Source organism: Balaenoptera borealis, assembly GCF_965194805.1.
Source record: "Balaenoptera borealis genome assembly, chromosome: 12".
Classification (NCBI taxonomy): Eukaryota; Metazoa; Chordata; class Mammalia; order Artiodactyla; family Balaenopteridae; genus Balaenoptera; species Balaenoptera borealis.
In genome coordinates, this window is record NC_138869.1 from 38,026,241 (window position 1) to 38,038,424 (window position 12,184).

The following is a 12,184-nucleotide window of genomic DNA, read 5'->3' on the forward strand; positions in this document are numbered from 1 at the left end:
CTGCCTATTTCCTCTTCATTTGTTTGGTCTGGTGGGTTTTTACCTTGCTCCTTCATCTGCTGAGTATTTCTTTGTCTTCTCATTTTGCTTAACTTACTATGTTTGGGGTCTCCTTTTCAGGCTGCACGTTCATAGTTCCTGTTGCTTTTGGTGTTTGCCCCCAGTGTGTAAGCCTGGTTTAGTGGGTTGTGTAGGCTTCCTGGTGGAGGGGACTGGTGCCTGTGTTCTGGTGGATATGGCTGGATCTTGTTTCTCTGGTGGGCAGGTCCACGTCTGGTGGTGTTTTGGTGTGTCTGTGAACTTATTATGATTTTAGGCAGCCTCTCTGCTAATGGGTGGGGTTGTGTTCCTGTCTTGCTAGTTGTTTGGCATGGGTGTCCAGCACTGGAGTTTCCCGGTCATTGAGTGGAGCTGCGTCTTAGCGTTGAGATGGAGATCTCTGGGAGAGCTCTCTCCAACTGATATTATGTGGGGCCAGGAGGTCTCTGGTGGTCCAATGTCCTGAGCTCAGCTCTCCCACCTCCAAGGCTCAGGCCCGACACCCAGCTGGAGCACCAAGACCCTGTCTGCCACACGGTCAGGTACGTGGGGGTGTTTCTTGCCTTTTGGGAAGTCTGAGGTCTTCTGCCAACGTTCAAGTAGGTGTTCTGTAGGAGTTGTTCCACATGTAGATGTATTTTTGATGTATCCATGGGGAGGAAGGTGATCTCTACGTCTTACTCCTCCGCCATCTTGAAGGTCCTCCTGGGCAGAGTTTTTGAAAATCCTTATCGTTTCTCCAACAAGCACTGAGCTTTAACAGACTGATCATTGGAATAAAGGAGAAAGTTTTCTCCCTGAGACAATGAAAGCAATGTTTTAATAGACTGTACTATCAAATATGTTTTTAAAAAGTAGCATTTCCTAGTGCAATGGATCCAAAATGTCTGAATTATGAAAGATTAAGAAGGACTTCTATTTTTTTTTTATTAAATTTATTTTAGATACAGGAAGATGAGTTTTTTAAGAAAGCAGATACATCAGGAACTGATTATTGACATCACAGAAAGATCTTCCAAGGGTTGCTTTAAAATATAATATCCCACTGATGCCCTTATATTTTTATTTAACTTTTTTAAAGTCTTTACTTTTTTTCAGTTGTGTTTAGGAAAAAAATTTGTACTTAGGATCTTTGAATCATAAAATATTAGGTTATGTTGCAGGGATGTAACAGGACATCTTAATAGTCCTGGTAATTTAAGATACTTTGTTAAAACACTTGTCAACTAATAAATATAGGGTAGAATCCATCTCTGGCTAAGAAAATTATCTGTTAATCCATTTTTGTTTGGTTTGGTTTTAATTTGGACTTTTCTATAAGCAAGTGAGATTTTAAGTCAATGCCATGTGCTTTGCATGCATAGTTATATTTTCCTCCTACACCAGAGACATGGGCAATCCTAATAAAAACCATGCTTTAAAGCTTGCTGGAGCTCTCTTGCTTATGATGGCCCTTATTTCTGAGTGCAAATGTTATATAGATCTATTCCAGCCCCCAGTCTATTCATATATATAATACGTTTTATCAACCACTCTGATTTACTAACAATAGTATTTTTCATTTTAATTTATGAGCAGATGGTATTTATCAATTAGTTAAATGCAAATAAAGCAGTACTAAACTTTTACTTAATGGGAAGATAATTCTTCAAACCAGAAAACTTTTACCAAAATCACGTCTGATAAATTTGCTGGAAAATATGGCTATTCTTTTGACATCAATCAAAAAAGTCAAAGATATACAAATATGCCAGTTTGATTTTTAGCACCTCTTCCTTTGGATGTAACTCACTAAGAATTTGTTAGTTATAAAACATATTCTTGAAACAATTTAGAGTTTAATTTGAAGCAACTGAGCATTTAACCTGTATCACTTTCAGGGGTAGGGAGGTACGAGTTAAATGAATTTACTCCCCAAAATGCAAATAAGGCTTCCTTTAATTTGGGCTCAGCTTACCTCTCTCCAATAGTGACCTGGGGTTTGGAGAACACACCTTTGCTCACAGTAGCCACTCCTTCCGGAACTGTACATGACACTCAGAGCCTGTTTTCCAAACTTGAGTTGCAACCCTTTGGAGATTCATATGTTGCAGACAATGCCTGAGGGACCTTGTGCAGCAAAGGTGGGATAGAGACCACATGTGTTGAACCACAGTCCAGGCCAACGTGCCCTTGAGGGAGAGGGGCTAGTATAGGACTTTGAAGGCTGGGGAGAATAACGCATCTGGAAAATGCTTTGGAAAATAGCAAAGCAGTCTACAAAGATTTTAGTTTTATGTGTGTTTAGGAAAGGCCAAACAGACAGGATGTAATTTGACATTTAGATTTAATTCTGTTGACGATCCACAGCGTTGGGAACATGCATCCTAGAGTGTCCAGTGTCACTGGGAGCTGGCTGTACGCAAGAGTGGTACTCGCGTAGAAGAGATGAGCTATCAAAACAATTCGCTGTACTTTCATATCCTGGATCTCAATGAAAATGTAGTGGCAAGTTTGCTAGATAAAAGAACACAAGGCTAAAAGGCAAGTCAACCTAGGTTTCCACCTTATATCTACCACTGACTAGCTGTGTGACCTTGAGCAAGTGATTTAATTTCTCTGGTCCTCTGTTTTCTCAACTACAACTTGGTGCTATTATTAATAATAATGGCTTTTTTTTCATGAAAGGTTTAATATATGCTAAGCAGGGTTCTAGAAAGATGTATTAACTCAGTCCTCACAGAAAGTTTCTGAGTTTAAAATCTCTATTATCTTTTTTGTCCAGTTGGGGAAACAGGCTTGAATGGGTTAAGTAAGTGACTTCAGCTCATATAGCTAGAAAGTGCAGGGTCAACCTCCAGATCAAGCTGCCCAGATCCAGAAACTGTGCTCTGACCCACAACACTGTGAGAGGCAGGCAAGCTTCAGCTAAGGACGGGACGGGGTGCCCATCAGTCCTCCATCACTTACCATCACCTTGCCAAAGTGCAGAGCCTCACTGTGCCTTACATCCCCTCCGTGTAAACAGGTAATAATAATGGCATCTGCCTCCTGGCATTCTTGTGAAGGTTAAATGAGTTAATGTTTGTTAAAAACTCTGAACATTGCTTGGTAAGGACTAGATCGGTACTTAAGTGCTAGTATTATTATATTAGAACTCATACTCTTCAATGATGTAGATTGGAGCAAAGATTAAATAATATGTGTAAATTACCTGCCTGTATATAATAACCACCCAATACATGATTCCTTCCAGGAGATTTAGTGCCAAGTGTGACACATGATTTAGGCGCTAGAGAGAGGTGAAGACCATAGGGCACAGGGCCACCTACCAGAGAGCTCACAGTCTAGTGGAAGCAAAGTTTAGTTTTCTCACCTCCAGGTATCAGAATGTTCTGTCTTTAAGCAGCTGGCTATACCTGATTTCTCACTTGCCTGTAATAATGGCGCACGTAATGGGATAAATGGGCTGAAAAGCATTCATAGGTCCATCTTCTGTCCCAGCCCGGTGGAGAGAATCCTACAGTGGGTCCTCCGTTTCTCTCCCTCAGGCATCCCCTGTGAGAGAACAGAATCTGACTTAGAGGGTGGGAGAGGCTGAGTTAGTCTCCACAATAAAGCACCCAGTGTAGGGGGAGAGGAGGGAAGAAAGGTGCCATCCTCAGAGCACGGCAGGGGTATGTTCACGTGTACATGTTGGATGTGTATGCTGTGTCCACATGCATGTGTATGTGTTGTGAGTGTGTGTTTCTGTGTTTGTTGGGGGCTGCGGTGGTTCTAGTGTAGCTGCAGGGTCTGGGGAAGGTAGAAGACAAGAAATGGGATTGTAGTAAGTATTGCAAGGATTTGCATCTTCTTTCTTATTTTCAAAATACAGGAGTAAAGGAACTCTGTTCCTTTTTATTACTTTTGACTCATTAATTGTGTTTATGCAAGCCATGCCTCTTGGAGACCAAATAGCCATGTGGTTTTATGGGGTCTGGAGCACCTCTATTTGCCAGGGGCTGTGCTGGGTCCATTTGTTGAATAGAGGCTGTCAATTCCTGCCTGTCCTTGGACATGCCCTTTTAGCAAATATTTCAGGGCTGGCTGGCCTGGTCTCAGGGAGGCCACAGCCAGCAGCCAGAAGGACTGGCCAGAGAAGGCGGGGCAAAGCCAGACAGAAGAGAGCTCAGAAGCCAAAAGAGCTTTTTCTGAAAGTCAGGCTTCATCATCCGCTGCCTTACGAGATCACACTGGGCTCCCTCCCCTGTTCACAGTTCTGGTGTACACCAAGGGGAAGTGAGGCTGCTTCTGCCGACCCTTTCCAGCAGAGGTGTCATTCAGAATTGGAGCATGTGAGCAGATGGGCTTATTAAGGATGGCATTTTAGTGGGGAGGATAGCGGGTTGATGAGGAAGAAAGAGAGACTAAAGCCAAGACAGGAGCCAGCCTGACTGGGTTGCCTGGTCCAGAGGGAACAAGGACAAACAGGGCAGGAAGGGTGAGGGGCTTTGGCTGACTTCCCCCACACCATGAAGACTCAGGTGCATCCTGTCTGTGAACATCGATTTTGGTGCATGTGTTTTATTTCCCTAAGAGTCTTAGCAGTAGATGCCCTCCTGGAGGGTACCTTCCTCGGGTGTGTGGGTGGGCAATGGGGATAGTTAGGGCAGGCTCCTGACCCAGTCCCTTTGGGAAGTGTATCTATGGATCCTTTGCTGTAGGGCTTCTCTGAACTTTCTATGCAGTACTCAGGATTGGGGGAGGGGGGTGGTCTCAAATGGGCATCATATTCTAATCTTGGAATGCAGCCACCTCTCCAACATAGGGTAAGAACCATTGACATCATGCTGGACAAACTCCACAAACAGTCATGTACAGAAGTTTCCCAAACTGCCCTGATGACACAAGTCACATGAGGGCTTGATGAAAGACCTGATTCCTGGGCCCAGCCTAGATCAACTGAAGCAGGAATTCCAAGGGAGAGTTCTGGAAATCTGGAGTTTTAACAAGCATCATAGGCCATTTTTATCAGTAAAGTCTGGGACAATCCCGTGGATATTTCCAGCATTACAGTCACTCCCTACTCCGTGGGAAGAGAAGAAACTAGCTCTCTTTCATGTGGTAACTAAAGTTGGAGCTGAGAGATGAAGACCTGTGCCCTGAAGCAGGCGTGTGCAACACCGAAACCCTCCCCGCACTCCCAACTTAGCAGCGTCAGAAATCAGTATCTGTGAGCCCCCCATTAGTTGAGGCAGAGTAAAGCTACACCACAGACACCACTCCAGAACAGAAGCTTCTGGCTGCCTCGGCCTTCCTGCTGCTCCACCTCACACTTCTCCCTGGGCCACCTACCTGCTGCCTCTGGGCTCCCTACCGCTGTGAACTCCTGAGGCTGGCACCCTAAATATGATACCTCAGAGCCCCCATGTGAGCTCACCACTCCATGTCCTGAGAACAAATTTCCCAACAGAAAACATCTGCATCCTGGCAGGGGCTGGGGGATCAACATGAAACCTCCTCTACTGTGTGACTTCCTGCTGAAGGCTCAGAGCACCTCTGCAATGGACCATCAGGTGTGGCTCTTGTGCCATTCTTTGACCACCCAGAACAGTGTGGCCTTAGTTTGAAGGTTACCTTATAGGTTTTTACTGAGAAATTGTGACCCTTTTTATGTACCTTTAATTGAAAAATATTATGTGGTTTTATTAGTTTTTGACTGCTGTGCAACAATATCACCACAAACTTAGCAGCTCCACACAGCTTACATTTAATTATCTCACAGTTTCTGTGGGTCAGAATTTCCAGGCATGGCTTAGATGGGTCCTCCAAGTAAGATCTCACGAGGCTGCAGGCAAAGTATTGGCTGAGCTGTGATCTCATCTGAGACTTGATCGTTTCCCCAGCTCATTCAGGTTGTTGACAGAATTTAGTTTCTCGTGGCCATAGCGTTGAGGACTTATGTTTCTTGATGGCTGTTGACCAGAGGCCATCCTCGGTTCCTAGCACATAGGGTCTCCCAACATGATCACCTACCACCTCGAATTAAGGGGGGGGAAGACTGCAGCAAGATGGATGCTACAATCTTATGTTACAAAATCATATACCTGTAATCACATACATCACCTTTGTCACATTCTACTGGATAAAAGCATGTCACAGGCCTTGCCCACACTCAAGGTCACAAACACCAGGAGATGAAGATCATGGGGTCACCTAATAAGTCTGTCTGTCATAACAGTGGTGGCCAATTGGCATGTCTGCTCAAGCCCAAAATAACACTCCTTCTCTAAGAACAGAGTCAACTTGGCAGACATGTGTGTGCCATGGGAATCCACACCCTGACAGCATTGTCTGAAGTGTAGGTAGAGATCCGGCCCCAAGTGAAACAACCGGATACTTCCTTCCAGGATTTTGACATTGGGATTTACAGATAGCAATTAGTCTGGACTACTTCCTTTCAAGGAAAAGGGACATCGAGTTCTTGGGTGGGCTTTTTCCAACATATGCACCAGGGACAGAGGAGAATGAAGTTGGATCAGAGGGAGGAATGAAATTGAGTCATAGGAAAAAAAAAAAAATGGAGATTAGAGGTGGAGAAAAAACGCTGTCTCAGTCTCCAAAAGCTATTAGGTTGCTGGTTCTATTTTTTCGTGTAACTCAATGATTTTTGAGTTTCAGAGTTCTTTTGATATCCTGTCCATAAAGTCTCTATTTTGTGTAAGTTTGCTCAAGTTGGCTCCTGTTACTTGCCAAGGTCAAGAACCACAACTAAGTAGAGATGTCAGGATGGGCCTTATTTATTCTTCACTTAGAATCTCTCTATCATCCTGCCATTAACCTGCCATCCACTAAAAATTATTTCTGTACTTTTCATTACGCACTGTCAACTTTATCATGCATTTACCATCCAGGCACTGTCCTGGGTGCTAGGCTACACAAGCAAACAAGACTCAGAGTTCCCACCCTCACCAACCCGCAATCCATGGAAGCACCAGGCATGTAAGCAGAGTTACAGGCGGGAGGTGCTGAGGAGCACCCAAAAGGAACACACACCTGAGCCTGGGGAAGAGGCCTTCCAGAAATGCTTCCTGGAGGAGGTGACTAAGCTGAGATCCAAGAGATCAAGAGGAACTAACCAACTGCAGAGAAAAAGAAGAATATTCCAGACAATGGGAATAGCCGGTGCAGAGGGGCCAGGAGAGTGACAAAACTGAGAATCAGAGAGCTGAGTGTATGTGAAGAGACCTTTTATGGAGATGGTGAGGAAGGTAACATTTTACATGTCTGTCGCCCAAAACGATTACCTCCTTGAAGTTGGGGGCTGTATTTTAAAATTATTATTATGAAAATCTAGCTTGGCACTTGGGGATTTATTAATTAAAAATTGTGCGTGGGCATTTTATTTACTTTTTATTAATATATATTAAAGGTAACTCTTCTTGACGTATAGAGCTATGACTTCTGACAAGTGCACACAGCTGTGTGTCCACCACCACTGCCAAGATACAGAGCAGATTCACCTTTCTAAAAAATCTCCTCATGCTGCCATTCTGTAGTCAACCCCTCTCCCCATCCCCTTCCCTTACTGGTATTCTCTATACGCAGTATTTTTTTAATCTTTGTACCTACCTACATGATATATATATATCACGTAGGCTTCTTTCCCAGCTTCATCCAGGAAGTTGAGTGATTTATGTGTGTGAAGATAAGGGAGCCCATTCTCTCAGATCACCATGAAAGACACGCAGATTTCTCAGATCAGGCACAGGAAAAGATCAATTCAGTTCAGAAAATCATACCTTGTTTCCCAAGACTCAGGTTCTGTGCTGAAAGGATATAAGAACAAAAAACCCAGCATTATCTGTGGGTCGGGTCTGCATTTCCTGGCCTTTTGCTAAGGGGCTAAAGGCACAGGTTTCACAGAGCCAATAAAATGCACCTTCTTCTCAAGAAATGTTACGACAGCTGGCTTCCAGATCCTCTGATTGTTATGTCTTTTTCAAGAAGTATCTATTAATTATTTTTCATCATGTCTTGATTTTACCAAGAAGGCCATTATTTCTATGGGCAGTTCACTGATAAACTGGGGAATGTTTTCATGTTGTTTTTCCTGGGGTATGGTGTAACTTTCTTTGTCATCAATACATACATTAAAGCAGGCTAACCCAAGTGTTTCCACAGACACAGCATATGGCTGGGTCATGCACACAACCATCATAAATCCTCCTTGACAATGGCCCAAAATGATATCGTGACCTGGTCCTGTTGGAATCCAGATTTATGAAGATCTGAATGTACAAACTGAGTGTTAGAAGCATGGGTTTTTAAAAATGTGCCACATGAATAGGCTGGTCTCTTATATGGCTACTTGCCTCCATATGTGGCAAGTGAATGAAAAAATATATGCAGAGGTAGTTGAAAAATTCTTGAGATGCCTCAATAAGCTTGCCTAGAGCCAGTGCAGAGTAAGCACCCAATAAATATTCATGAGCGAGTGGACGAATGGATGGATGAATGAAGTGGAACTGGAGCGAGTTATAAAATCATCTCGTGGGGCTTCCCTGGTGGCGCAGTGGTTGAGAATCCGCCTGCCAATGCAGGGGACACGGGTTCGAGCCCTGGTCTGGGAAGATCCCACATGCCGCGGAGCAACTTAGGCCCGTGAGCCACAACTACTGAGCCTGCGCGTCTGGAGCCTGTGCTCCACAACAAGAGAGGCCGCGACAGTGAGAGGCCCGCGCACCACGATGAAGAGTGGCCCCCACTCGCCGCAACTAGAGAAAGCCCTCGCGCAGAAATGAAGACCCAACACACCCCCAAATTAAAAAAAAAAAAAAAAATCATCTCGTTTCACTAGAGAGCAGCTCATCCTAGGAAGCTGTCGCCTTTCCAACACCTTTTCCCCTTTTTCACTTGTGAATGCATGCTCAGTTTTGCTCATGAAACCTCTCTAACCTCAGCCCCAGGGGTAAATCAATCTTATTCTAAGACAGTCAGAGAATGGGACTTCTCATGGAGATTGTGACTAGTCTGGGAACAGGCACATGGCCTTTTTTGACCCAATCAGACTGAAGGGGATGAGTTTAAGTTTGTGGCATGGGGATAAACTTTCCATTCCTTCCAGTAGAGATGGGAAAGGATGCGTGTTATTGTACCCGCTGCCCTAGAGTTTTCCCTTCCATGCCAACAAGACCCTGTCTGGGCTACCCTACTTACCTTATGACTTTGAAGGGAATCAGCTTTGGTTCGAGGCTGATGCTCTACAGGACAGAATGGGCAAGCATCTCATCCTTGACCACAGAGTTGAGCTCATGGACCTTCCTGGAGAACACCCAGATTCTGGACCACCTATTATTTGAGAGAGTAATTTCTTTCTAACTTAAGTCACCCTGAGTTGGGATTTCTACTGCTTTCCCCTGAAAACAAAAAACTAAAATATTTAAAAGTTTGAAGTTGAGAAGAGAATAAGAAAGAAGAATGAGCTGTTTTGTATTGTTTCAGTAATAACACCAACCGCTGCATGTAGAGCACATGTGAAGATCACTTTTAGGTCTTGTCTTTCATTGCAAGTACATTGGGGGGTAAGTATTGTCATGCTGGTTTTACTTACTTCCTCAGGTAAGGCTTGCCCATCTGGAAAAGAAGTCCTCCTCCAGTTGGGGTAACTGTGTACTTTGTTTTCCTTAGTGGTTTTGCATGGTTCCTCTGGTAACACAGATAAAAAGAGATTTCTGTCATCTCATACTCCACAACCCTCCCAAATTTTCAGCCATTCATACTATTGCCTTTCTCACTAGTACATGAAATTCAGAAAACACCTTAGCAAATATTCCTTTTACAGTTACTGTAAGCAGGGTGCCACGCAAGTTATACAAATAAAATATCAATATAAAATAACTCTTGCCTACAAAGATCTTATCCTCTAATTGGAATGACAGAGCAGAGCATTTCAGACAGTAAGAGGAGACTTGAAAAAATAGAAACACTAAACTGTGTTAACCATCAAAAAATAGTATGTCATTAATTCTTCGATGAGAGGAACATAATAATAGCTCTCAAATCCAAACATTTTCGGGGTCTCTTTCCCCACCACCACCTTTGGCCTGGAGGGCTGCAGTAGTTTCCACATCTACCGACTTCTACCCTGTGTAACATCTGATCAATTCTCCACATTGAAGCCAGAGAGGTCTCGTGGAGAAGAAAAACAGACGATGACATTCCTCTGATCTCCCTCCAATGCCTATAAGACCCTGCCCAGGCTGCCCCTCTGACCTCTGCAGCCTGGACTCATACCATGCCCCATCTTGTCCTTTCTGTTTCTCTCCCTCTGGGGGCTCTTCAGTCCCACCCCACACAGGTCTTTGCATATGCTGTTCCCCATGTCCAGAACACCCTTCCCTCTCCTCTTCAACTAGCCAACACCTACTCACCCTCCTTCCAATTTCAGCTCAAGAATCCTGTCCTCAGAAAACTCTTTTCTGACCTCCTTGAGTAGGAGAAAACCTACCACAGGCTCTCACAGCACCAGGAATCTTTCCTTTGGACTTGTCCCCACTGAAGTACCACAGTTATTTGTGTAATCATTTGAAATATCACCTGTATCCCCACATACCTCTAGGTGGCCAAGGGTTTTATCTGTGTTTACTCACCATTGGATTTCCAGAGCTTGACAAGGTGGCTGGTATGTGGTAGATGCTCAATAAATATTTATTGAAAGAATGAGTATATACATGGGATCCACACTCACTTTGAGCTAGGCACCATGTTACGAACCTAACCACTTTGTCACTTACTTCTTAAAACCATCCTACGAGAGAAGTGCTATTGTTGTTGTCCCACTGTATAGTTGGAATACATATTTAGAGAGAGAAAATAACATGGCCAAAGTCACATATAGGTGACAAAGTAGGGATTCCAACTAGGCACATAACTTCAGAAACTGAACTCTTAGTCACTGGCCTCCACCTTGTCTCACAGATGAAGAAACTTCTGGAAGGTTAGAGGAGGAAGAAGCTTAGTGAGTGAGCAGGAGTTTGGGCTAGTCTCATAAGACAAGATAGTTTTGGCCAGAGAGGTAATAAGCAGGAGGACAGGTACACAGGGACACTGCTGGCATAAAGGCACCTTTGAGAAAGGCTCCCCTTCTGGGTAGGTGAATTAGAAAAAATGGCCCATCCTCCCTGCAGACATAGCCCCACATCAGGACAAGCATGTTGATAAGCCAAGCACTGGCTCAGCTTCAGGTCCTACTTTCCCCTCAGCTAGGCATCTTTCTGTGGTGCACAAACCACACAGCTGTATGCAGCACCCTGTAGACTTGAAGGTTTAGAAGAAAAAAGCAAGAGGTGAAAAAATCCATTTGGCTAGAATGGATGCTTTCCGAGGGAAATGCAAAAGTCTAAGACTTGCCCTGTCTAATATAGTAGCTGCCCGTGACTATTTAAAACTAAGTAAGTTAAAATTAAATAAAATTTAGCATTCTGTTTCTCAGTCATACTCTTTTCAAGTGCTCAGTGGCCACATGTAGCCAGTGGCTACCATACTGGACAGCGCAGAGAGAGAACATTTCCATTACTGCACAGCATTGGTCTAGAAAGCCAGCTGGAGCCACAGTTTGTAAAAAAGGAGCTCAGCCTTTATGCCATGGGGAATGATGAAAGGGTTGTAAGCTGGGAAGTGATGGTGCTGGGAGGAGTAACAATTACAATTTTTTGAAGAATTCTGATGTGCCTGGTAGTGTACTAAGTACCTTTCGGGCAATATCTCATTCAATCTTCATAAGAGTCCTACAAGGGGATAGTATTATTATTATCCCCATTTTATAGGTAAGAAAATTGAGGTCCAGTGAGGTTAAATAACTGTTTTTTTAGATTTTTTTTGATGTGGGCCATTTTTTAAAGTCTTGATTGAATTTGTTACAATATCGCTTCTGTTTTATGTTTTGTTTTTTTGGCCGAGAGGCATGTGGGATCTTAACTACCCGACCAGGGAGCGAACCCGCACCCCCTCCATTGGAAGGCGAAGTCTCAACTGCTGGACCGCCAGGGAAGTCCCCTTAGATAACTCTTATAGTTCCAGGTCTGTCTGACTCCAAGATGTTCTACTCTATACCATGCTCCTCCTAGTCTATATCCAAATTAGCCTGATGATGAGAGTGAACTATTCAACAGATCAGAGACTG

General features: G+C 43.8%; 1 protein-coding gene across 1 annotated transcript in view; it reads right to left on the minus strand.

Annotated features, from left to right (window-relative positions):
• Nucleotides 1–309: 309 nt before the first annotated feature.
• Nucleotides 310–12,184, minus strand: part of CACNA2D3 (calcium voltage-gated channel auxiliary subunit alpha2delta 3) — an 832,322-nt gene continuing 820,447 nt past the window's right edge. The window contains exon 40 of the mRNA XM_082346809.1: nt 310–9,708. The gene's annotated coding sequence lies outside the window, so the exon portion shown is untranslated. The remainder of the gene's footprint in view (nt 9,709–12,184) is intronic.